Source organism: Vicugna pacos, chromosome 30 (assembly GCF_048564905.1).
Source record: "Vicugna pacos chromosome 30, VicPac4, whole genome shotgun sequence".
In the NCBI taxonomy this organism is placed as follows: Eukaryota; Metazoa; Chordata; class Mammalia; order Artiodactyla; family Camelidae; genus Vicugna; species Vicugna pacos.
In genome coordinates this window covers 30,904,899-30,932,077 of record NC_133016.1, presented here as the reverse complement: position 1 = coordinate 30,932,077, position 27,179 = coordinate 30,904,899, and the positions used below count along the sequence as shown (strand labels likewise).

Below are 27,179 nucleotides of genomic sequence, written 5' to 3'. Positions count from 1 at the left end.
GTTGTCTTTTTGTTTTGCTTACTGTTTCCTTAGCTGTGCAAAAGTTTGTAAGTTTAATTAGATCCCTCTTGTATATTTTTGGTTGTTTTTCTATTGCTTGAGTAGACTGCTCTAGGAAAACATTGCTGAGATGTATGTCACATGTTTTGCCTATGGTTGCTTCTAAGAGGTTTATAGTGTCTTGTCTATATGTTTAATTCTTTAACACATTTTGAATTCATTTTTGTGTATGCTGTGAGGGAGTAGTCTAACTTCATTGATTTACATGCAGCTGTGCAGTTTTCCCTGCACCATTTGCTGAAGAGGCTGTCTTTACTCCATTGTATGTTCTCACCTCCTTTGTCAAAGTTTCAATGACCAAAAGTTTGTGGACCTATTCTTGGTAAATGTGTTTATCCGTTCATTGATGGATGGATATTGTTAGTAACTTTTGGCTACTCTGAATGATACTGCTATGAATATTGATGTGAAATTTTTATGAGAATATGTTTTCATTCTGTTGGCTGTACAGTTGGCCCTCCATATCTGTAGTTTCCACTACATGGATCCAGATGGCTGATTGTAAAGGGACTCGAACATCCTTGGATTATGGTATCCAGGGTGTGGGGTTCCTGAAACCAACCCCCCAAGGGTATTGATGGATGACTCTACATATAGGAGTGGAATTGCTGAGCCATATAACTCTAAGCTTTTGAGGAAATACCAGGCTTCTCCAAAGAAGTTGCAAAATTGTCCCTTTCCCCTGGCCGCATATGAGGTTTCTCTGCCTCCTGAACGACATTTGTTATTGTCCGTGATTTGGTAATAACCATCCTAGTGGGTGCAAAATGAGATCTCATTTTGATTTTGGTTTGTCTAGTGATGTTGAGCATCTTTTCATATGCTTATTGGCCATTTGTATATGTATCTAAATTCGTGGTAAATTTAAAAATTGGGTCTGTTTTATTGTATTGTTCAGTTGTAAGAATTCGTTATATATCCTGGATGCTACTCTCTTATTAGATACATGTTTTGCAAAATTGTTCTTCTATTCTGCACATTGTCTTTCACTATATTTTTTTAAACATTAAAACAATTTCTTTACAGGGGAGGTAGTTAGATGTACTGATTTATTTTATTTTTCTTGCTAAGCAAGCACTCTCTGACTTGAGATACCCATTTCCCCTGTCATTTCACTTTCTTGATGATGTCCTTTGTAAGAAAAGGGTTTTAATTTTGATGAAGTCCAGTTTATCTGCTTCTTTCTTCTATCACTTGTGCTCTTTGTATTGTATCCAGGAAACCAAAGCCTATCCTAGGACCACAAAGATTTATACTGTGTCTTCTTTTAGAAAGTTTATAGGTTTAATTTTTACATTTCTGTCTGTGATCTACTTTGTTTTAATTTTTATTTGTTATATAAAATATGGGTGTTCAGATTCCAGATTGATTCTTTTGCCTGCAGACACCCAGCTGTCCCTGCACAATTTGTTGAATAGACTATTCTTTCAATGGGGTGTTTTTGGCCCCCTAGTGGAAAACTGTCTGTAAATGTAAGTTTTTCCCCGTGGGTTTTTATTGTGTCTCATAGATTTATTTATCCAAACTTATGCCAGCAACATACTGACTTATTACTATAGCATTTTAGTACCTTTTAAAGTGAGTCCTCCAACTTTACTCTTCTTTTGCAAGGTTGTTTTGGCTATCCTGGGCCCCTTGCACGTCCATATTAATTTTGGGATCAGTTTTTCAATTTTTGCAAAGAAGTCAGCTGGAATTTTGATAGGGATTCCACTGTATATGTAGATCATTTTGAGGAGTCTTAATATTTTTAATAATACTGTCTATCATTCCATGGAAATGGGATGTCTTCCATATATGTAGATCTTTTAAAATTTATTTTGGTGATACTTCAAAAAGTTCAATGTACAAATCTTGTAAATTTTTGTTAAATGTATCCCTCATTTTATTTTTAATGCTGCTGTAATTGGAAATGCTGAGTTTCTTATGGGTGGGACTATATATCAATCTTCTTATTTCTAGAATTCCTTAACAGCAATTACCCTAGTTATATATTTGCTACTTAAATCTATCCACAACAATTCCCCACCCCGTGTTATAAGAAACCAAGACCCAAGTTAAGCTACCTGAACACCTATGTGGAAATGTGAAATGAGACCCTTGGGTGGGGCTTTGTGCAGATGATACTGGAGCTTATTCAGGATGGCTTCATCGTAATTTCTTTTAAACAACCCTTTCGGTGTATTTAGTCAGATACATTAAGAACATGCCCTTTTGATGTGCGGAGTAGCTAAGACTATGATTTTCAAATAATTTCTAATGAGAGTGTTGTTCTTGAAACCTAATTTGCATCAATCTTTGAAGATTTATGTTTCAGGGGCTTTGACTAAAGAACACCTGTCTTTAATCAATAACGACAACTAAATGCTCAAGCAACATGTAAGAGCTTGAGCAAACTGCCCCTACCCCATAGTGCTGGGTGCCTGCAGCTGCAACTGGAGTCAGCGCTTACCTATCCCAGTACGCTTGTGTTGATCTGCTCAAAGTGGTTCGTCCAACAATTTGTCAGTAGTCTGTTGGACAAAGTCATTAAAAATTGATTGAAGGTTGCTGGAATGCAATATAATCTTATTAATATTAATTAAGCACATATTGAGTGCTTATTGTATGATGGAATTGTCCCTCAGCCTCACATGAATATTATTTCTCATAAAACCTCACATATTTCCTTGTTAATCTCACTTTACAGATAAGGAGACAGACAATTAGGTCTTCTCACTTTTGGGGGAGCTCATTATCAATGATGGGAAGTTATAAGGAAAAAGATATTGATTCATCATGAGAAAACATTTTTCTGAGGGTCAGCAAAGAAGAAGATGAACACTGAAGAAGGTGATCATTGTTCAAGTGAGACAAGCCCTGGGTTGTGCGGAGTCAGCATCCCTGTCCTAGAGAAGGCACGTGTAGAGCTGCGTACTGGGTGAGGCGGCGCGGCCGCGCAGGGAACGCGGATGCTGGGCCGTTGGGCTGTGCTCAGGCCCGGTGGGGCTTTCTCCTAAGGGCAGTGGACCATCATTGACAGATTTTATGTTGGAGAGTGGGGTGCTGTCGTAGTTCACTTTTGTCTTGTAGAATGCTTGGAAACATTTAGAAGGCTTGGCAGGAGGTGATGTGATGAGTCAGAGTAGGGTGGCTGCGAGGTGTAGCAGTGTTCAATTTTCAAGTTGTTTTCAGGCCCAGGCTTGTGGCTCAGTAGCCGTGTCAGTTTGAATGACACACTCAAGGAAGTGAAACAATTTATCTAATCAATTGAAGCAGTGATGTACCCAATTCCCAGGACTGTTGTGGAGATCCAGTGAGATAACGTTTGCAGTGTGCAGCATGGTCCCAGCACAGAGTCAGTGCTGAGTGAGTGACAGTGAGTATCTGGTAGGTCAGGTGTGGGTGGTGGGACTCGGTGTCTGAGGATATCTGGGCCCTGAAGGAGGGGTCCATTCACATCTGTGAGTGATGGGTCTGAGTTGGGAGAGGCACGGAGAACTTAGCCCCGGACCAGAGGCCCTGGGCAGGACGGCTATTGGAGGAGCACCGTGAAGTCAGCTCTTTGCAGGTGGAGTTGGAGGTGCCCTTGTGACATCTAAGTGCAGTGTCACGAGCTGAAAGAGGAGGTCTGGGCCAAGGCTGTGCATTTTCGAATAATGTCAACTCCTGAGGACACCGAAGTCTTGATCACTGAACGGAAGTCATACTTTACAGGACAAATGAATAGTAGTATCACCTCTGTCATCAAAGCTCACGTCTATTTATTCATCACTCAGTTTGCTAATTGGGTACTTACAGAGCTCACTTCACCGTCCTCCCGTGGGCTCAGGCTCCACAGAAAAGAGCTGGTGTGTCTTCCTCTTTTCCAGAAGAAGACACATTTAGCTTGTAGCCTTCTGTACCTCGCCAGACTTAGGATATTAGTTTGTTGGTTTAATTGTATTTTCTGTTGGCCATGTCCTGACAGGAGAGAAATTTTACCTCATGGTCATGTTTCAATTAGCTGTTACTGAGAATTGCTGATCTGATACATAGTGTATGTATTATATTAACTTTGTAGAGTAGTTATCATTTTTCTGTCTTTGCCCTTTAATTTTGATTGCCCCTTCAGTGTTCTATCCTTTTTGGGGCCTTATTTTTTTTAATTAAAAAATGTCTGTTAACAGTTAAGAAAACAAAAACAAAGAAAAAATGCACATGGGAGCTAAATTTAGAAAATGTCTAGTGTGTTTTCTATCTCGGCAATGGAGGGTTCTAGAAACTCGTGAAAACTTTCATTACACAAGTTCCTTAAAATGCTGATTAAGAAATAAAACCTTCCTTCCTCATCTTTCAAGCTGCACAACAAATTGTCAAGAAAGTGAGGGGAAATTCTCAGAAGCCAAGACAAATTAGAAAGCAGGGTTTCTGGGAGATATGCGAGCCTTAGAATCCCTGGGGTGCTGGTTCGATCCTGAACTGATTTTCAGTTGCCTTGACAGGAGGGCAGGATGTGAGCCCCAGGCCTCTGACACTAGGAGTTGGATGGGGGATCATATTATGGGCCAAGCCCATCCTGAGGATCTTGGTTTACTAAAGGGTGAAATAGGAAAAAAAAAATTCCTCAAGGCAAGAAAATAAGGAAAGTCAATTTTGTTGGAAGAGGGGAAAAATAACAAATCCAAAGTAAGGATATAGTTTAAAGTTGTTCTGGCATGAGAGTGACCACAAACACCTGGCAGAAAAGCACAGCTACTCCTTGATTGATAAGTTGTGTTTTGAATGAATCAGTGAACAGCCATTCTGAAAAAGGCCTCCAGAGTCTTGTGGATCAAGATACTGGACAGCAAACACCTCCCTTCCAAGGTCTCATTCAAATAACCAGAAAGGTTTTAAAGGAAAGAAGCCATGATCATAGTTCTATTTATTAACATTTCTATATGCTACGAATTCAGAGGTGACTATGTAGTTGTCTCCTCTATTATGGACCTTACTTTCTCTTTGGGGAGACAAAATGACATAGTTGGTAATCTTGGTGGAGGGAGGTGTTAGTCTGTTGCACTTAGCCAGGAGAGGAGATTAAGAAAACAGTGAAGGGTGGGTGAAATTTTTAGCTGAGGACAGTCTTGTTCACTTGGCTTTTAATTGCAGGCTCAATGAGCTGTCACTGGAGGGACTAGATCTTACAGAGGATGGACTTAGCTCAGGCCTCATTGGAATGGACAAATGAACCTGGAGAAAGACAGTCAAATCTGTGCAGACATTAAAGTTCACTTGAACGTGCTGCATCCCTGAGCCAAAGATAGGACAAATATGCAGCAATTCTTGAGGACAGAAGAGTGGTTTTTAAGGTTCTCCAAGAATGAATCCCATGGAACCGAGAAGGCCAGTTGTCAAACTGAGACTTTGTTCTTTGGACGGTGTACCCAGCAAGGGTATTGGCCTTTTATATGTTTCCATTTGTCTTTAATACTTGTCTGTTGATGAGGACATGGGCACAAATGTTTGACACCTTGTCGAGGCGATTTTGGATACCTGCCTAGAAGCACGGGCACAGTTGCGGCTGCTTCATACATCTTGCAGCCCGTCCCTTTCCCCGGCTCCGTGATCACGGCAGAGTGGTTCCTTGTTGACCTGTCCGTTTCCTCTGTGACATCATAACCCATGAAAAGACCGGAGCATATTAACTTGGCTTTGTTAAAGTCAAAGAAACAGATCAAATATGGAGTCAGATTTGTTCTTTCCTATTTCAGTAGTACCATGGAGATGGCAGTTTGGGCAGCTTTTTGTAGTGTCCTGGAGGCTTTCTCTCTCAGCTTCTGGGCGCCTCTATTGAAAACCCTTCATTGCTGTCTGGCCTGCTGGTAATGCACACTGCCTGTTTTGCCCTGAAGATGTGTTCTGTTTATAAACTCATCTCTACTCCTTGGAAAACAGCTCAAGAAAAACTCAGTTGGTTTTCCACCAGCCATGGGCAGGGGTGAGGTATACCATGTTATTATTTCATAAAATAATAGTAATAATAGTAATAGTAATAGTACTAGAAATAATAATAGTATTATAATAATAATAATAATATAAAAGAAGTCTTAAAACAGGACTGAGCACACTGGAGAATGTCAATAAATGCTTTCTGGCTTAAATCAAAACTGATGACTTAGTGATTCCATGGCTGCTTTATTTGCTAAGCTAGTTACTCCTTTGCTCCATTACACATTATTTTAACTGAAAAAGAAATGCAAGCAAATGGTTAAAAAAAAAACTCAGACAGAGCACAAAAATACACAAGTGAAAGAAGTTTTCCCTCATCCTCTGTTCTTTCAGCCCTGTCTGGAGATGCCACTGTTTACTATCTTTTGGGTGCTTTTCCAGATATGCTTTGCACATTCCCACCTATGTATGTAAATTCCTTTAAAATTTTAGTTATTTTTAACTTAAAGAGATTTAAATCCTCAAGTGGCTTCTGCCCGGGTAATAGAACAGAACAAATCTGACTCCATATTAGATCTGTTCCTTTGAATTTAACCCTATGCTCTGTCTCCTAGGCTTCATCTTGCTTGTAAAACAATGTTGCCTAGAGCCTGAAATACACAGGAGAGCTTATTCTGAAGCTCTGACCTTTAAGGGTATTTAACACTTTTTCATTCATTAAAAGATAGCAAATTGCAGAATAGAAAATAACGTTTCTTTTGTTGGAGATTTACAGGGATCTGACCCACGCAGATAGCTGTAAGAACAAATGATTCTAACAAGAAGGAATTCCTACACTAAGAAGTTTGCAACAACCAAGCGCGTAGGAAAGGAGCCTGAATTGTGACTTGGGGAGATGGTTTTCCAGAACATTAGTTTGCCAACTAGGTCTACAGAAACTTGCTATTCCAAGCCCCAACATCTGGTTTCCAAACTTATTGGCCTGTCCTGCACTGAGGAGAATGAATTTGGACTTGGTAACACTCCTATCTACCTAGAAAGCTGGGCACTGGAGCTGAGTGTTATGGAAACAGGCCAGCCAAGAAACAAGCACCAATCGGAGTGCTGGAGTACTCAGAATTATTATGCCGGCGGGCTCAGAGGGGCTTCTGCTCCGAAGTTCTGAGCACCTCCAAGACGTGCACATGAGGTTTTAAATACTTCAATACAAGTAAGGGGATATTAGCCAATAAGACTTAAAGAACAAAAAGCAAGGAATCAGTACACTGGAGCTTATCAATTTGTAATAGATCACGTTACTGACACTTGTTGAGCTTGGAATTACGAGTTAGGTTGTTAGGCCAATAAACTGACACTAAACTTCAGATTTACGAGATAGCCCAGCAGAACTTAGATCAGTAAACCGACACTTATCACACTTAGATTTGTGACTTAGCTTGTTAGCCCAGCTGGACTTTTCCTTCACATGAGGACAGCTCTCCCACCCCCAGGAAACCACTGTGAGCCCTTGATGTTTCCACTAGGGTGGGGTATGGTTTACCCAGGAGGGATGGGGACTATGCACCAACACTCAGGCAGTCTGCTCTGTCTGGGGCTCTGATCTTGTTCCACACCACTCCCCGCCAGCCCAACACCTGGGACAGTGGAGCTAAGGCAGAGATCCTTCCTGCCTGTTTCCCAGCGTGTAAAAGGGGAATATGTGCTCTTCCCAAGGAAGTTCTGAGCGACAACACCTGCGGGTGCTTGGTTCTCAGAGCAACAGAAAACCCAGCTCCGCATGGGGGCAACGGGTGTGATCCCCGTAGTGTTTCTGCAGAAGCATCTGATGGAGGGCTGGATCAGGGAGGTAAAACATGAGCTGCGAGACTTGAACGGTTACAGAAGGGTACAGAGGTAGGTCTGCCATCTCAGGGTGCCCTAGAGGTAAAGCTTTTTCTCTCCAACTCCGCTACGACACTCCCCTATCCAGACCCATCCCTTCTCTGCTCTTCCTGTCCATCTGTATCCCTCCACTTTTCCCCTCTTCTCCACCCGCTCCCATCTTCTCCCTCCCTCGCTGTCCCACCTTCTCTCGCAGAATCCAGAGGATCCATGTCCCTCCTGCGCATGCGCTGTCGGTGCCTGGTGGTCCGCTGGTTCGAAGCTCCATGTCCAAGCCGGGGATTGGCCGCAAATGCTTCTCAACTCTGTCGCCCGTTAGGCCTTTGGTTCCTGCCTGGGGCCGGGGCTTCTGGCTGTGGAAGTGCAAGGTGGGGGGCTCCCGGGAAAGGGTTCAGGCGGCTTCGGGAGGGTGATCCGCCTTTCACAGCCCCCAAGGGCGCCAGTCAGCCCCTGTTCAGCTGAATTTCTCTGGCCAGACCCTTCTGACAGCACCACCTGCCCCGGCGCCCCGGCCACAGCTGTCCAGGTCCAGGTGTGTGCCTGCCACCTCTCACGCAGCCGGGATCCCCTCAGTCCACGGCTGGCGTCCCCTTCCCCTCTCCCGCCCGCGAGTCCTCTCCTCCCGGGCTTCCTCTCCTCGGCCGCCTGCCCGTCCCCACCAATGGGCGGGCTGTTTCCCGGGTGGGCGTGGTCTGCGGACCTGGACGGGAGCGGGCGGCTTATGCTGGTGCTGGGGCTGGCCTCCGAGCGGGGCTGCAGCCCGCACCCCCCCTTTCCCTCCCCCCTAGGGCTGCCCTCCTTTCCCTTTCACCCTCCCTCAGGACCAGCTCAGTGGCGTGTGTGCTGCTCCCGGGGCTGAGGGCCTCTGGCTGTAGCGCCCAGCTTCACCTGGTGGAGTCGGGAAAAGGGAGCATCAGTGCTGAGCAAGCTTCTGTCTCCTCCCTCAGTGTTTCTGCCGCAGGTAAGTACCTTGAACACTTTCAGGTATTATGATGGCGGTGCTTGTTGATGTCACGTGTTTTTATAGTGAGAGGGATTAACAGTGGTGAAAGCAGGGCTTGGTTCTGTTAAAAATGAGCTGAAGGCATGAAGCTGTGATATCCTCCTTCCTTCCCTCTCCAAGGGTGAAACGTGTGACCGTCGATTTTAAAAAGACAGTTACAGTCCCTAACTAGCCCAGCCCAGCTAGTGTGTGTTAACAGGAACAGCATCACCAGAGGCCTTGGAGACCCAGGGATATTGCAGTCCTAAAGAACTCCTGGCACAGTTTGGTTTGTATTGGTTTTTTGTTTTTCTTAAATTGTGGGACAGACTAGTGGTATAAAAAGAAAAATATTTGTCAAGAAATATTTTTTCATATAACAGCGTTATTGTGATATAGTTCACACACCATGAATTCCATCCATTTAAATGGTAAAATTCAGCAGCTTTTAGCATATTCACAGTTGTGCAACCATTATTATTCCAGAACGTTTTTATCACTTCAGAAAGAGCAGTGGAAATTAATGGCCTATCCACCCCTCCCCAGTGGTGGTTCTAAAGAAACTTCTTGGCTAATCTTGACCATAAATTCACTTGTTACATTCCAAGAAAAATCTGGTAGGAATTCTAATCAGAATTGCAATGAATCTGTCTATCAAAACAGGAAGAATTAACGTCTTTATGGCACAAACTTCTTCTACCCATGAATATATTTCGGACCCTATATTTTCCTCTGTCCAGAGCCTGGCCCATGGGAAGTCCTCACTACTTGTTGGGCTTGTGAATGATGAGATTCTATACATCGTTAGTTGCAGCTGTAGCCTTTCACAGAAGAGAAAAGAAACCTCAGTGAAACAAGTGACTCTCTGATGGTCAGAAAGAGTGACAGCCATTGCTGGAGTGATCCAGTGGACTTGGTGTTTGCAACCAGAATTCTCCACCACCTACAGCTAAGGGGATTAGAGTGTTCTTTTATTTTTTCTTAATGGCATTGCTTTTATTTTTACTTATTTTTTAAATTATTTTTTATTTAAGTGTAGTCAATTTACAATGTTAGTTTCAGGTGTACAGCAGAGATTCAGTTATAAACATATGCATATGTATATATATATGTTTTAGATTGTTTTTAGTATAACTCATTACAAGAAATTGAATATAGTTCCCTGTGTTATATAGCAGGTCCTTGTCATTTATTTTATATTTACTAATTTGTATCTGTTAATCCCTCCTTTCCTGCCTGCTAAATACAGTTTGCTTTCTATGTCCATGAGTCCATTTATAGGAGCACCATTTTTCCTAGTAATATATGCTCTTTGGCTGCTTTCAGTTTCAGTAATTCCATCTTATCTGTGGGCGCTTTTCTTCTGGTGGTCTTTATGTGGTTTGCACACGTGGTAATAGAGATCTTTATTTGGGAGAACTCCAGGTCTCGTGTAGTCCCTGGTACAGAATGCCCACTGAATTGATGATTGAACTGGGAAAAAAGCACAGTAAATGCTGGAATTTCCACTATGGTTGAGAATTCCAGGTTTCAATAACCTGTTTAGACAACCTTACTATTGGCTGCACCCATACTGGGTAATTTGGTGGAAATTCATGGTATGGTGGTGTAGAGACGGGGCCTTATATTCTTCTTCTCTTTCTATTTTCTAACACTCATTCTCCTGGGCCTTCCAGATCCTCCCCCAGAAGTGCCCAGGGCTGGTTTGGTGCTGCACTGAGGCAATATTTGTTAATAACGCCCTTTCCTCTTCTCCTCTGAGCCTCCGTTTCTTTCTGTGCACAATGAGCGCTTAGACTAGATAAATACTTTTCAGTTTCTTTTAAAGCCATGTTTCCTTTGAGAAACAGAAAATGCAAATATCTCCTCTCAACCCAACCCTTTAGATTTTGGTATGTCCTCCAAGGAGTGACATAGCTCTTTGTGAAAAATTGATGTGATTTTGATTGCAGGTGACACAGAAAAGACTCTTCAGAGATTTATTGCAGGGAGAGGGCAGGAAAGAGGCAGTATGTGACACTTTCTAGTGTGAGCAACGGAGCAGGGACTTGGATTTAAATACGGTGTCTGACGTGGCCTCTCTCTAATCTTGTAGAATGTGATAAACTTCTCTACCTCAGTTTCTTGATGTGTCAAGTTGGGGTGATAATATTTTAAGGCTTCTGTGAAACATTATACAAATAAGACATTTGTGTCTCGGTAGAAACAAGATCTGCTAGGGATTCAGGGATTTGTTTAAAAAAAATTCTTGTCCATAGCACTCTGTCTGTGTGTATTTAGACGTTCCTGGAGGGTGAGGGTGAGTCTAAAGTCCATTGTGGGACAGGTGGCCCATATTTCTCCGTGTCCCAGTTTACCCCCTACTCCCCAGTCCTCTTCCTCAGTCCAGGATGAAGTTCCCTAGTAGATTTACACAGAGGTCTTGTGGAAATGGCTTTTCATTTTATTGTTTCACCAAGAAGGGCTGCCATCATGATCTCTGTGGTCAGGTTTTGAAGGGCTGCCATCATGATATCTGGTAAGAATTCTATGCAATTTGGAGTTCCAATTTAATGAAAAGAAAAAAATTACAAATAGAAAATTAGAACAAGGGTGGTGACAGGGGCTCTTTTAAGTGGACACCATTAGCTTTGTTAGCTTCAGGTGCTGTGGCCTGTTGCCACGAGGACCCATCCTCTTGCTCTGAAGTTGGAGGGACTAGTGGGCTCAGTGGGAATGTTAACTGAGTGTATCTCATGGGCTGGGCATTGTCCTATTTGTACTGTGTGTTCCTTATTTGAGACAGTGAGCTCACCTAACCTCGATAACCTCTTTAAAATATTAGACTTTTAATTTTGAGATGTAATGTAGATTCCCATGTGGTAGTAAGAGATTATATGGAGAGGGCCTATGGGCCCTTTGCCCAGTTTTCTTAATGGTTCCATCTTGCAGTGTTGGGGTACAATTCATTACTGACTCACTAACAATTTGAGGTTTGTGTTATTGCCCTTATTTCTATTCACGATTAAACTGGGGCTTCGAGAAGCACGCAGGCCTGTCCAGGTCACCCACATTGTTAATGCAGAGTCGGGTGAACGTGGGCTTGGGATTTCCAGGCAGTACCATTATGATGGTTTGTGGCAGGGAGCAGCATTCACTTTGCTTGTTTATTCATTCATTCAACAAACATTTATTGAGTAAACTCTGTGGGTCAGATGCTTTCATAGAGTTATCTGATTCTTCAGCAGTACTGAGAATCAGGTAATGTTTATATTTTTAATCTGAGAAAATTAGCTCTGAGAGGTTATAACCCCCCCAAAGGAAGTATAACTCATAAAGGAGGGATAGAACATGTGTACAGTCACCTCCTTTTATGCAGGTGGTACCCTATGCATTTTACATTTTCAAACATCCGTAATCCAGATATATTCTTGTAATGCAAGGCTTTTTTTTTTAATTGAAGTATAGTCAAGTTTACAATGTTGTGTCAATTGCAAGGTGTTTTTTGACTTTTGAATTAAAAAATACTTTTTCAGCTGGGTAATTAGGTGTATTTACTTGTTTCATTTTTAAAATGAGGTACTGGGGTTTGAACCCAGGACCTCGTACATGCTAAGCATATGCTCTACCAATGAACAATACCCTCTACCCCAAGGCAAGTTTTCTTATCCATTATTATGAAGCTTAGGAGTTCAAATAAATTGAATAGGAATCCAGATCTTTTGATCCTACTGTGGTCCTTTTCTTTATATTCTGCTGAAGGGGGTTGGGGAAGCATTTCCTTTGTTCATTTCTTTATTCAGCATTTTTGAGCAGTGACTTTGCATCAGGGCCTTGCTAGGTGCTTGGAAATAGAAAATAAGAAATGACCTTTCTCTGCAGAGGCAGGAAGCCTAGACCAAAAGCTGGGTAATGTGATCGAGCTACAGTAGCCATATGCAGACTCTGAGGACAAACTGTACCCTTGGATTTGCTTTGGCATCCCTTGTCTTCTGGCTGGTACACACCAGGTCACCGCAACCCAGATGGGCCCGTAGCACACAGCAGAGAATGTACCTCGATCTCCTCCCCCTCTCGGCAGGGCCTGCAACATGAGCATCCCTGACTACGTGCAGTGTGCTGAGGACCACCAGACTCGTCCCGTTGTGGTCCAATCCATAGAGATCATCTCAGAGGAGAATTTCTTTTGCATCTATCAGCTACTCACCTCGGTTAGCCATATCAGCCCTTGTGGCTCCCAGTGGACACTCTGTATCCACTACAGGCACCGCTATGTGCCCGAGAATCGGTGGAGCATCTTCCAGAAACACCCCAAGGTCGTGGGCCTTGTCACCATTACCGAATGTCTCTCTGCCAAGGCCTTCGAGAAGCTCCACATGCAGAGGAGCTGTATGGCACATCGCTTAATGACTCTCAGCTTTTTGTCTTTGTGCAGCATGGGGAGGTAGCCGAGCAGACGCGCACCGACGTTGCCTTCAATCTAAGAGTACTGCAGGGTGGTGGAGAAGAGGATCGAGGACTTCAGTGAGTCACTCTTCGTCTTGCTCAAGTCCAAGTGGCTGGATGGTGGCCCCAAGAATTCTGGGGACAAGATCCCCCTCCCCTACATCCCGTTTGAGAAGGAGGACTTCATGGGACTGGACACAGACTGCAGGTAAGTTTACCTGGAAGCCAGTCCACCTTGGCTGTGTGCTGGATTGCTTCCCTACATCCAGAAAGGGATCAGCAAGGAAGAAGTCAATCTTGTAGCCAAGGGGGGAGGGAGGTGCAGCCCGCCGGTTTCCAGACATTTCAAAGTGAATCCGCCTTTATTTCAGAGAGATCCTTTTAGGGTTAGTGTGGACACTTACTCCCGCTTTACAGCCAGGAACATGGTGGGACCCCTGGAGTTGCTGTCCAATAAAGTAGCCAAAGCCACTGATGCTAGGAGCACTGGGGAGGAGGCTGGACTCAGCTGAGATGTGCTGTAGGTCAAATGCACATCAGACGCTGAGGCTTGTCTAGTAAAAGTACATAAACTATCTCTTTACTTCCTATATTGATTACATGTCAAAATAATAGTATTTTACATACAGTAGATTAAGTAAGATCTGTTCTTAAAATCACATTCTAGTATTTGTTTTTTGTTTGTTGGTTTGTTTCTTTGTTTCAAATTTTAAACGTGGCAACTGGGAAACTTTCTTTACATGGCTCTCATTTCATTTCTGTTGGGCAGCCTGTCCTGGTACATGCTCATCCCTTTGCTTATAGATGAGATGCTGAGCCCCGAGAGGCAGAACGAGGCGCTGGTTGAGCTGCGGCTGGAGCCGCTGTCACCTGCCTCCCAGGCCCAGCACCTTTTCAGCTCAGGCCGTCTCTTCCTGCCCGACAGCCACCATGCCAAGTTAGGACATCAGAAACACCGCCAGGGACTTCCTAATGAACTCCTTATGCAGGGAAAGGCGTATCACGGTGTATGGGACAGAGCAGGGAAATGTTCATTCCCACTTTGTCCCTGTGATTAAGTCAACGGCCCCACATTGCCTCGGAAGTACAGACGAGCTCTTCTGGGCTGCCTACCCCCCCAACTTCAGCTCTGTTTCCCGGTGTATCTGTTGTGCTGTCCCTCAGGCAGAAGAGGGTGAGATGCCTTTTCCGAGACGTGGAAACCTTTGCTGGGGAGAGTGAGGGAAGCTGTGTTCCCCCGGCCTACGGCCTCTGTCCTTGAGTCTGGAGAGGGCTCATGGTGGTCCCACAGGTGACGGTCGGAGAACCTGGCACATGTTTCTGGGCCCGCTGTGAAGGAAGTGCTCTGTGACTCTTGAACTTAGCTAAGATCAGATCCTACTCTCTGGTTGTTGGTAAGTTGGAGGAGAAGATGCTAGAGAATTGATAAAAAGAATGTCTAGACCAGCCCTGTGAGTGAGAAGCACAGGGGACACGAGTCCCACCTGCGAGAGACAATGTAGCGGGCTCTGGATGAATTTTCTGTTCCTCCCAGACATACCTCTATGACTTAAGGAAGGGGAGAGGCATGCTGTAGCCATGATCTGTACTTGTCCTCTCAGGGCCCTGTGATCTACATGCCCGCACTCCCCATCTGCTTCTTAAGATGAGCTGGCATGTATAGGAGCCTGGGCACTGCTGAGGGCATAGCTGCCAGCACCGTGCTACACAGAGTCTGGCTCTGTTCACCTCACCTGTCAACTCCTGCTGAGGCCCCAGACATTAGTCAAGGTAGGTGCATCAGCGAAACCTAAGCAGGGACCACCTTCTCCCCCTGGACAGAGTGGTGAGTGAGCAGTGGAAGCCTGGAGCCCTGCCCCAGCCCCCACGCCAGTGCCACTTCTTTTGTCATAGGAGGCACTGGTGATATTTTTGCTCAACAAATGCTTGTCTCTGAGTCTGCAGACCCACCAGAGAATGCCAGCTTGTTTTTGCCTTTTGAAGTCTGCCCTTGGGACTTGGCGGAGTAGCCGGATGTGTACTTAGCCCACAGTGGTTCAGCGCATTAAACCTGCCTCCTTGTGGGTCTGTCTATTGTGGTACCATAAGGGCTCAGCCAGCATCTGAACGTCATTGAGATAACGCGGCCAGTGAGCTAGGGTCAAGCACATTCTCCTCCAGTCACTTTTACTCCATTGTTTCTTTTACTATTCCACAGTCATTAATTTTTTAAACAATGCTTTGGTGCAGGAGCAGAGCCTCATTCTCTCCTGCTACTCTTGGTGGAAGTGAGTAAAACGGTCCAGACTGAAATGCGACCACATTTTGTAGCTCAAAAGCTGCCTAGACGCTTGTAGGTCGAATTTTGGTTAGGGGAGCTGAACACGTTGTGGTCCCCCGGCAGCGCCGCTCCCCTCAGGCCCCTGCTTTCCCTTGAGCAGGAGGTGAGGTTGGGCCTCACCATCCCCGTGTCCCTGGCCTCACACACTCACATAAATTCTTGTACATGCAGTCAAAATCATTTTTGTTCTTGTGTGATTCTAATTTTCTCTTGTTCCTCTTTTCCTTTTTCTTTACTCCTTTTTCACTTGTACTGCCCAGTGAGCATGTTGTTGCTTCTGAAAATGTGGGCTGTGCACACCCTGCATTGGAAATAGCCAGATTGCCCTCCGTACAGTCTCCATCACTTTAAAAAGCAACAACTTAACAGCTGTTTTGATCCATCTATTATCTTAGTCATTTTTTATTTTCTAATTTTTTGGAATATTTGCTTTGTTAGCTCATCACCCACTGGTGTTTGATACCTGTTGAAATCCTTGCTTTTGAGGAACATGTTTGGTCCTCCTTTTATTTGGTGACAAATGCGCCCTTATTAAATTTGTTTGATTGTTTTGAAGAAGTAAGATGCGAATTGATTTTGTCGGGTGCTCAGGGATTCTTTTCATGGAGTATTTAAACTTGTTAGGTCAAACTCTGCAGCATTTTGCTCGATTCCTGCTTTTACACAAACGTGCTCGGCACGCGGTTCCTGGCTGTCGCTGTGTGACGTGCATGACGGCGCTTCCTGGCCGTCATGATGAAGTGGCCGCCACGGAGGTGACAGTTGCAGGGGACGCTGTTGGAGGAAGCGGTCACCGTTTGGTTCTTTAATTTTTTTTTTTTGCATTCAACTTCCCCGTGCCATTTACTTTACTTTGCCTTCATAAAGGGGCAGAATTGGGTCTAAAATCCATGACACTATTTGTTCCCTTTACAAGGCTGGTTTTTCTGGGTATCAGGACAACATGACCTTCTCCTAAGTAGCTGGCTCACCTGGATCTGTTGGACACAGGGACAGCTAAAAGGGCCGTAGCTTCCTCTCTACTCCAGCCAGTGGGCATTCAGAGCTGGGTCTGTGGTTTGCCTCAGCAGCCGTGCAGACCTCCCTGCCCCGGCCTTTACTTTTAACCCATGTTGGCAGTAAAGAGTTGAATCCGTTTCTGTTGCAGCTGACATCCACCACTGACAGCCGTGTCGTTAGTTTGTGGTAGTCAGTCTCCAACACCCCAGACAACCGTGAAGGAAGATGATTTGGCCGACCTAGGACCCTGGATTCTCACCCTCACCATGGTTCATCTCACCCGGTGGAAGGGTTTGGCCACCACCATCATGCTGACCATGAGGCCTTGTTTCTCCTTTCATGCTCTGGTCCAAATGTGGACACTTCATTTTTCACTGAATTTGTCTCTCTTGAGACAGGCCAGAATATCTGAATGAGTCCATCACATTCTGGGTGGGGAACAGAACAGAAGTAAGTGTCACAAGTAGATGGAGTCTAGGCTGTCCGGGTTGGCAAATGCAGGCTGGGATCTGTGATGGCTGGGCTGTACACTGGACACAGGCCTTTCCCGTGGCTCCTGAGAGCCCATGAGTTGAAGTGATAACAGCCTTGCGTGGGTTCCCCCATCCTCATCTGCTCATTGGCAAGTGTGTCTGCTAATTAGGAGCTCCCCCAGACCTCGGGCCCTTCAAAGCTCAGACCATGGGAGAACCTTGAGTCCCTTCTCCTGGACATCCTGTGTGAGAATCCACTGCCTTCTGAGGTGAACAGCAGCAGGAGATGCCTCCCCCTCCAGGGAGCACCCTACGGAGGACTGTTAGTGCACCATGCTGTGAGCTTGTGTGTTTCCGGCCATGGTCCCTACAGAACTACAGTTGAGATGGGCTTATTGATGGAAATAACAGGACTGATTCCAGGGCAGGGCCTGGGGTAGGGAACAGTGGAAATTGAATGTGACCTCAGACACCTCGGTGGGTGCTGGGGCTGTTACTAAAATGGGGAGTCTGGGAGATACCTGCCAGGAATGGAATTCTAGAGTAAATGGTGGACATGAGGCATTTTTAAGATGCCATTTGTCATCCAAATTAGGACTTCAAAGAGGCACTCGGGTCGATGAGCCTGGGGCTCAGGTGAAGGAGCCGGACTAGAGATACACGTTGGGAGTCGTCATTCTTAGCTGGTGTTCACAGCCTTGCATGTGAATTAGATCATCTCGAGAGCTGCAGACTGAGGCTGAGGGGGGGCAGGGCTGTGTCTTGGTTGGAGGAAAGCCCAGACCATACAGCTCTGGTGTGTCAGTCAGTGGCGTTTGCCATTTTCAAAGCAATGCCAGTTATCCTTAAGGGGCCAGGGGCTGGGCAGGGCCAGCCAGGAAGAAATCTGAAGGGAGGGTCGTGGCCACGTGTGCGTCTTGGGAAGGTGCAGAGTCTGCAGGGTACGGGAGGGTAGACTCCTCAGATGCTAGAGTTGCAGTGAGGAATGGGGAGAAGTTAGTCACAATCACCTGTGAGGGAGGGAGGGAGGTCTAGGGAGCCCCACCTTACTGGACTCGCTTTCCCATGAACAGAAGGCAGTCAGACAGAGGATCTGAGGTGAGAAGGGATGGGCACTGGGAGGGGAGCCAACCTGGAGAATGGTGCTTGCAAAATTCTGGAATAGTCTCCCTGAAAAATAGAGTTAAAAATACCCAGACTCTTAAGAACATTGTTAGTGACTTGGGAGGAGGCAGTTGTTTTTCTGGCCTCCTAAGGGTAAGGCATGTATCCAGGGATACACAGAAGATACGGGCAGTCTGTTCCGGGGGCTTGATCGTTACCGGGGGAACAGTGCAAGTTTAAAGGGGGAAAAGGGCAGCGGAGGGAAACTAGCCAGGCCCCGTGTCAGGTACCAGTCGGCCGCCCTACTTGCGTGTTGCATTCACATCCATGCCTCCCAGGTGGGCGCTGACAGCCCCCTTTTGGGGATTGGGAAGCCTTCTCAGAGGGGTTAAAGAATTGGTCCATTTAGTGACTAGTGAATGCTGTAGCAGGATTCAAGCAGGGCCTTGTCAGAATTCAAGGGCATGTTCTCTCTACTGTTTCCAGTACTTCCCTGTTATACCTGGAATGGTGAAGTGGGTCAGTTTTGGAGCCTTTCAGAAAAAGTATGATTTAAGCGCCTCTGGACTGTTTCACAAAGCTCAGCATTCTTTGATGGTTCTGAAGCACGCAGTGATTTTCGCCCCAGAGAGGTAACGTCTAACTCCTTTGATGATGACGTGGTTGCAAATGGTGTACAGGTGCAAAACCAGACTTTGCAGCTTCTGAAGGGAAACTCTCCAGTTCTCCCTTGGTCGGCTTTCTTCCTCGGGATGTATCTGTGCTGCAGCATAGGCCTGAGCTTTCCATATGGAGTGAGAGTTTAATATCCGATGTTAGCATAAAACGGTCAGATGAAGAAAATCGACGTTGACAATTTATTTTTGGGTTTCATTAGTCAAAATATACTATCAGTTAATGGCCCATATAGCAAATGAAATTGAGTACAGGACATTGCATTTCTTACTTTCTATTTAGAGTTCTCTTACAGAATAATGTTGCCTGCTTTGGAACATCAGCTCCACCACTCACGGCACCTATCAGTGTGTTGGTGTGATTGCATTTACAGAGTGAATGTAATCTGGGCTTCCTCAGCCCCAAACACTTCAGTGCAGAATCACGGGCTGTAGACGTCTGTTAGTCACGCAAATACTTCTAAAATTATATGATTCCAGAAAAGAAAGAAGAGAGAGAGAGAGATTGCCTTTATCAAATTTCCTTTCAGTTCTAAATGAAAACTGTTGTTGAGCAGCTCTGGTTTCCTTTGGATAAGAATATATACATTTCTTTGCATGTAACCTGGGTTTTGGGCTAGAACACCAAGTTCTTGCTGTCCACAAGCCACAAAAATTGTAGCCAAATTGCACACGTGTGAAATAGTTTATACCTTTTTCTGAGAAAGTATCCTTGAATTTGGGACTTGGGCTGTGATTTCTGCTTTTTGCTTCCCCCACCTGTCTTGTAATCTCTCACTCCTTCCCACGTGGTTCCCAAGTGTTCGTGGTCTCAAAGGAGCGGGCAAACACCCAGTTGGTCACCATGTACTGCTGCTATAGATAGAGCACAGACAAGACCTAAAGGACATTATCAGAGAGGACTTCCTGGAAGAAATGGGCTATACATTCAGTTGTGAGGACAGAGTAAGAGTCAGCCAGGAGAAGGAGTCAAGAATGTGTCTCAGATCGCAGGTGCAGCCCGGGCAGAGGCCTGGAGGCTTTTGGCGTGGGGACCCGGGGAGAGTGCCCTGTGCGGTCCAGGGTGGAGGGAGCCCCTGCTGGGGAGGACACTGGAGAGAGTCCGGGGTGTAGGGCTTTGGAAGAAGTTGAGTTTTACTAGAACTGACACAGTAGGCAGTGAAGGGTGTCAACAGAAGTGACCCTCAGGAAAGGTACTTCTGGTTTTGCTTCTGATATACTACAGACAAAAGGGTCGGGACGGGCGAGAGCAGGTATGTCTGTCCCTTTGAGATCCAACCCGTCATTCATTTATTCATAACACGTGCACTTCAGTGAGTCTAGGGGAGAGAGAGTGTAGCCACATAAATAAGCAAAATGTATTTGCTTCTTGAGAGCTTAGCGTTGTCAGTTAGCCTAGAATGTTCTAGGAAGAGAGGAACAAATTGTGGAGGTTGGAGGGAGGGAAGGCTTCCTTGGGAAACAGTCAAAATGAACCTGGAGGCAAGTGGGAAGTAGGAGCAGGTCAGGGGGCTCCTGAGGTCACTGGGGACCTATGTACTGAGATGAGGCTGGGCGAGCAGGGTCTGGGGTGGGGCTAGAACTCTACCAGGGAGCCTCTGAACTGTTTGAAGTGGGGTTGATGTAATCAAATTTGTGCTTTGGGAAGGCTGTCGTGGCTTTGTGTGTGTGTGTAGCGGGGAAGAGGTGGAGGGTGCCACCAACTGGGGGATCATTTGAAGACCATTCACAGGCTGGGATATGGGCTTCGGGGCTACTTGGGGACGGCAGGGGCAGTGTGGATGCCGGCTTTTCTTATGGGGGACTTGTTAGCGGGGCTGCCCTAGAGGCACCTTGTGGCTGGAAGAAAACTGATGGAGGCTGCCAGGGGGACATTCCTCTTCTCTCTTTCCATGCCTAGTGTGATTATCTTAGCTCAGCCAACATTTGGAACAAAAGAGCTAATCTCCAGGGTTGCCCAGGCCTTTATAGAGCTCCTTCGAGTGAGATCTGATAGGATTTAGGTTTGTGTTCAGATCTGGATGTTCACTTAGCTAGAAACGTCCTGTCATTTCGATTTCCATAGGGGTTTTTATTCCTGATAAAGATTGCTTTCTTGGTGAGAGGAAAATTATTACAGCTGTTGTCTTTTTCAAAAAAAATCATATGTTTTAAGAGCTTTAATATTCAAAAGAATAGGAATATATAAAATATTTAAGGAAGTCTTTGGTGTGGTTTCTTTGCTTTCTGAGCTAATGTGGACTTAGAGCCTTTGTATTACTTAATAGCACATCCTTGTCAGTATTTAAAGAGCTGTTAGTGAGCACCCCAGGCCCCACCTCTCAAAGAATCGTTAAAGTTTGCTCTGAAATAGTGAGGTCATAAACGTCTTGTTTTCAGAAATCAAAAGGTTTTAAATACGCACCATAGCTCCATTTATAAAATAATAATAAGTTCAAAATTAAGAAAATGGAGGATAATTGATTTTTTTTAAAGCCTAAACATAAACTTTCTTGTGCTAATTTTGCAACTGGAAATTTTGAAAAGAAAAATCCTACTGCAATATCATCTACGTGGTATATATATATGAGTTTCACGTTTGAAAAGTAACTGCGCAGTGGTTTTCAAAGTCAGGAGCATTCCAGCTCAAATACTGGCAGTGGTGGCTGCTGGTTTTCAATGGAAGAGCCTAAATTTGCCTTCTTAGCTTTTTTTTTTTTTGTACTGAGAAGGTTGAGTAGTGCTTTGCCAGCATGATTTTCGGGCAATTTGAGGGCAGCTGTCGTGTTCCAGCAGTGAGATATTTCCATGCATTTTATTTTCTGGACATCACCAGGGCACATGTGGGGTTTGTGCCTGCAGGCTGGAATGCTGCAGGACTCCCTAATCCATCACCATTATGTCCTGGTGCTGCTCCGGTCAGTGAATGATTTTCTGTGACTTGGAGGTAATGTGGTCTGATGGTGATGATCAGACGTGCAGTTAAATGCTATTAATTGAAATAAGAGTAACCTAGAAACATTGCTCTAACAATACAGGATGAGGGAGGAGGATTGGCTGAGCTGCTTGCAGTGGGATGTCTTCTCAGGTGACTCCCTCACCGTGATTCCTGCCAATATCCGCCCCAGCCCTGCACGGTAGTCCTGCCGAAGCAAGCAAGCACTTTGCTCAGAAACGCACTGAATTTCCTTGCGCCTCTGTTTGTTGGCTTTTTTTTGAAAACACATTTTGCCCTTTGCTTAAATGCCATCCATGCTAGTCACCCCTTACACTCATTCTTCTGGACCTCGTCCATACATAGCTGCTGAATGGATGAACAGAATGTAGTATCTCCATGTAGTGGAACATTATTCACACGTAAGAGTGAATAAAAAAGAAAAAAAAATAGGAAAATGAAAAATGCCACCTGTTTTGGGAAGTCCACCCTGACTGTTCAACCCACACTTTTCCCTTTGAAACACAATCACTTATGCTCCACTCTACTCTTTTTGATAGTACTTACCACCTTCTAATAATCTTTAACGTTTCCAAAAAAATTAAAAAATAAAGAGATGCTGATGCCACTTCAAAATATACAAGCCTTGCTAACAGCATGTTAATTGAAAGGAAGCAGACACAAACGGCCAGATATTGTTGATTTCAGTGATCTGAAAAGCCCAGAAAAGGCACATGCAGAGGCAGAGAGCAGGTGATGGTTGGAAGGGGCTGGGTGGAGGGGGATTACGGAGTGAATGCTAGTGATAGGGGGATTCTTTTGGGCTGATGAAGTGTTCTGGAAATAGAAGGTGTTGAGGGCTGCACAACTGTGATTGTGCAGAAGACTGCTGAGCGCTGTGTCTGGGAGTGCCTGTTGTTGGGGCATCTTTATTTTGTTCACATCCTGCAATGTGAAGGGCCATCTTCTGCTGTGGTCATTCTAATTCTGTGAGTGGTGAGGGTCAGGACTTTGTAGAGTCCTGTTTCTTTTCTCCCTCTGGCTGAGTGTAGGCAAAAAAATTTAAGCCTGAGAAAGTGCTCCATCTACAGAAATGTCTTTCAGTTTTGCCTGGTGTAAAAATCTTGAGAGCTTTTAACCGTTGAGGCTAGTCTGTGGGGGTAAATAGCCTATCAAGCCTGGGTGAGCCCGGGAAGAGCCGCACTTCCCTCCCAGACACGGGTGGGGATTTCACCCCCTTTCAGGCAGTGAAGGGCCAAGACCCGTGGGCAGACTTGACAATCGTGAATATTTACGTGTATCCGCTGCTTCATCTTGGATATTAATTTCAAGCTGAGTCAGTTTGTGACGGCAGCCTCATCCTACATCAGGAATTTATAGTATCTGCTCTTTGAGGTGAAGACCTGACAGACTTGATTATTTAACAGTCTGCTTTGAATTGATATCTCAGATTCCTTTGTCAAAAGCAAAACAGCAGAAATACAGACGTCCTTTAATTCCAATGTGGCCTGGAACGGGTTTAGTGTCTGTGCCTCAGTGGCCTTATCTGCGGGTGGGGAAGATGATAACAGTGCTTCCCTCAGAGGAGCTGGTGAGGGGAGAGTGAGAAGCACAAATGGAGGACTTACACGAGATGCTCATAAATGACTGAATTTAGTGCTCTCCGCCTGGTGAGGCCTTAGGGGTAGAGATGTCAGAACAGAGCAGTCCTAGCCGGAGCTCGATACGTGATGGTAGCTGTTATGATCAGTATCACCACTGTGGGTTATCAGGTAGTTTTAAGACTTGGTAATATGATTTCATGAATAATGTTAAAAGACTAGACATCTCAGATCCAGTTTACATAGTCCTCAAGATTTCTTCTGAGAATTGGATGGTTTCTTCCCTATCTTAAATCTGAGATGAGTCTCTAAAAATTTCCGTATTCCTCCATCCTTTTGCTTTAATTCTCTATTTCTTAAAAAACAAAGTTTTTAGATGGAGTTACTGGGGACTGAATTGAGGGCCTCATGCATGCTAAGCACATACTCTCCCAAATGAGGTATAATCTCTTCCCTGATATTTTTTTTAAATTTACATCTTAATTTTCAGAGGTTAGAGGCCTCTAATTATTTTTCTGGAGACTTGTCCATGAACCTGTAAATCTACAATTAATGGACAAAATTTGGTTTATTAAAAAAAAATCTATAGAATATTCTACAGTCCACCCAAAAGGAAATACTCATGGACTTAAAATGTTTCTCCTTTAAGGTGATTTCTCCTGTTTGGTCGAGATTAATTTGTTAACAGACATCCTCATCATCATAATGACCAAACTCGCTGTGAGTGGACGCCTAACTGAGGCTAAAATGCTTTGCTCATATTTTACTTCATAGCAAGTGTTTGATTGTAGGTATCAGTGTCTCCTTTTTTGTAGCTGAGGGATTGAGAGATGGGTCAGCTTGCCCCAAATGACACGCAGCTGGTGGTGGCTAGCTCGATGCTGGAATCCAGGCTGCACAGGATGAATTCTCAATTGCTCCTCTAATCAGCTTCCCGTTGAGTGTTTTCCCGAACTCCTGTGAGCCCATAAATGACCGATTTTAGCTATCTCAGCCTGATGAGGTCTTCAAAGGAGAGACACCAGTGAGAATGAGAGGCAGAGTGGCATAAATTAAAATTGTACATTTTCACAAATGTTTTATTCTCAGGTAATGACTGTAAAGGAAATAGTTTTTTAATTTAGTGCTTTGTGAGAACTAAAAACAAAACATTTAAAATAACTATTGTGCAAGAGAGAAGTGGTCTTTGAAAGTCCAACTGTTGCTAATGATGTTACTTGTTTTTTCTAGTGGTGCTTATTTACTGAAAAATTTCCAAACACTGAATTTGTTTTATGTAGTCTTAGTATGAAAGAAAACTTTGTCAGTGAGTATTGTAAGTAAAATCCTTACTCTTTTCTTTCCTGATGATGAATATCTTAGTTGTTTACATGGCTTAAGTATATTTCGTCATTTGTGAAATTTGAGTAATATGGTTTACCTTGTCTGACTGTGAGAGCTGGACGCCTTGTATACAAAGCACCGTAGAGGTGCTTAATAAAAATGTGCTTTCACAGTGACTGATAGTTTAGAAGTATCAACTCTGAATACTAAAAAGGGTAGCTTATTTCTGATGCATATTCAATATGTGTATATATGATATACATTAATATGGCTTAAAGTAACTAGGATTGTTTTTTTTAAGTGCAGTATGAAGCTTTAATGAAATCTGTGTCATTCTAGTGAGACAGGGACTACTTAAATTGCCTTAAGCAGACGACCTTGAAGATTATTTACACAGAATGTAAGCTCAGAATTCATGTTGCCGTGTAACCATCCATCAGACATTTAATTTCTCGGGATTCTGACCAGAACCATTAAGTTTAGAAAAATCCACATTGATTATTATCAGGGAATAAGCTTCTCTCTTTTGTGACTAAAGAAAATTTTGATTTTTTTCTGCACTCTTTTCAGGTTTTAAAATTTCAAAATTTTGATTTGACATGTCACTTTTTTAATAGAGATAATAAAGCTCATGCTGTTTTAATATGTAAATAAATGTTTTTGTATTTCAATACCCTTCTATGATTTCCTGGCTCTTTGAGAAGTATTTTGCAAGATACTTAGATTACCTACTGTTGGAAAAATACAGACGTGACTTTTATGAATATAGGCGTAGTACAGTTCTGTTGGTTTTTACTACAGTGCAAGACATGAGACCTAGGAGAGCTTTGCTGCTGATTGCCAGGAGGACAGATCTCAGGTCTCAGTCTCCCCTCGTGTAAAATGAAGTGGCTGGACTGGATTCTTTCCTCTTCTAAGATGAGCTTCCATGAGCCTATGTCTTTTGTTTATATTTAGGAGTATTAGCAATATCAGATTAAATACTGAATACCCCTCCATCCCCCCGAAGCAAAGTGCAGTATATGCTACATAAGCTTCTAGTTATCTGATTCTCGTTTCTCATCTTACAGTCAATTTTTGTGTTGCATGTTTCCCGGCAACCTGGAAGGTCTTTTTAGCCATAGGTGGCGCTGTTGCAACTTTTTACAGTCTTAATTTTTCTGTTTGTAAAATAAGGCTTAAACAATGTGATTTTATTTTGATTCCTTTGCTTAATGCTTCAGAATAGCACAACGTCCATTATGTCTTTCTACCTGGAAAATTTTTTCTGCTTATATCATAGTTTTATTCTTTTATCTCGCTGTGAACATTTCAGACTTGCTGTGCAAACAATGGCAAAATCGGGCTTTTCTTCTAGTGTTAGAAACCAGTGAGCCGGGATATTATAAAACAGCTAGAAGCTGCCTCTGGAGCACCATAAAGCTGAAAGGTGTGTTGAGTTCCCTGAGTATTGACCCCGCCGCTGTGTGTTAATTGGTGGGAGTTGATTTGGTACATATATGATGGGGTGTAGTTTCTTGACTTGGGTTTGCCTGCACGTGCTGACACTGAACCATGTGATCCTGAGTCAGCTCGTTCTGAGTTTTCCCCTCGTCTGTGAGAAGGGGACACTCATATCTGCTTTGTAGAATTGTGAGAATTAGTAATTATGTAACATGTTTACCACAGTGGGTATGTCAAGAGAGCTCATAAACTTTAGCTGCTGTTTTGTGTGCAGCCATCATTTTATAGTCTTTGGTAATTACAAAGAAACAAGAAAGTAAGAAAAGCTGATTTTATGATGAAAGATATTTGAGGACGTTCCATAATTCCTACACCCATAATTTAGCATCAGCAGAGTCAGAACTGTTACACAGTCGCCCTGGACCAACGTTAAGCCACAGAAATTTTTGTTACTTCATATATGTTGGGGCCTAAGGGGAACCAATACTTATACACATGTTGTCTCCAGCAGCCAACTGAGAGATGACACAAAAGAGTAGGCAGGCGATAAATGTCTTCTTTGTTACTGATGAAGCCACGTTCTCCATGAACTTCAGGGCTGTGGATAAATGAGTGTCATGATACTGTGTCCCAGAAGTAGAGACTCACCCTGTCCCAGGTATCTCTGGGCCACAGCAAGCCTTCCCTTGAGAGAATGAGCGCCATCATGCACAGGGCTGTTCTGCAATGGAGCTGAGCATCCAGGGTGCTTCCCTAGGGTAGTCAACACTGGAGGGAAAGGAAGGGTTTCACATGCCCTGCTTGTCTCCCCGGAATCACAACTCAATCTGTTAATGTGAGGAGGGCTAGCTGTGGGCCAGGGGTCAGGGCTGTGAAGGGAGTAGCACTCTGCATGGCCCAGAGGAGTGGGGAGGAGGTATCCCTTCCATCAGTTTAAACAGGTGGTGGGATGGAACAGAAGGGTTCATCCCATGAGTTTATAAAAGGAGAAATAAGAATTTCCTTTGGGTATTAGTCTAGCCAGGAAACACAGAAGATGATTAGGAAGGAGACTTGTAAACCACTGTAATATTAATTTGACATTTGTT

The 27,179-nt window shown here is 44.1% G+C and overlaps 1 protein-coding gene and 1 long non-coding RNA gene across 2 annotated transcripts in view; one reads left to right on the top strand and one right to left on the bottom strand.

The window, feature by feature from the left end:
• Window positions 1-27,179, top strand: part of LOC140690341 (uncharacterized) — a 414,099-nt gene that overhangs the window by 328,599 nt on the left and 58,321 nt on the right. The window lies entirely within an intron of this gene.
• Window positions 6,912-27,179, bottom strand: part of LOC140690373 (uncharacterized) — a 153,609-nt gene continuing 133,341 nt past the window's right edge. Inside the window, exon 2 of the long non-coding RNA XR_012065640.1 lies at window positions 6,912-7,121. This is a non-coding gene — a long non-coding RNA (uncharacterized lncRNA). The remainder of the gene's footprint in view (window positions 7,122-27,179) is intronic.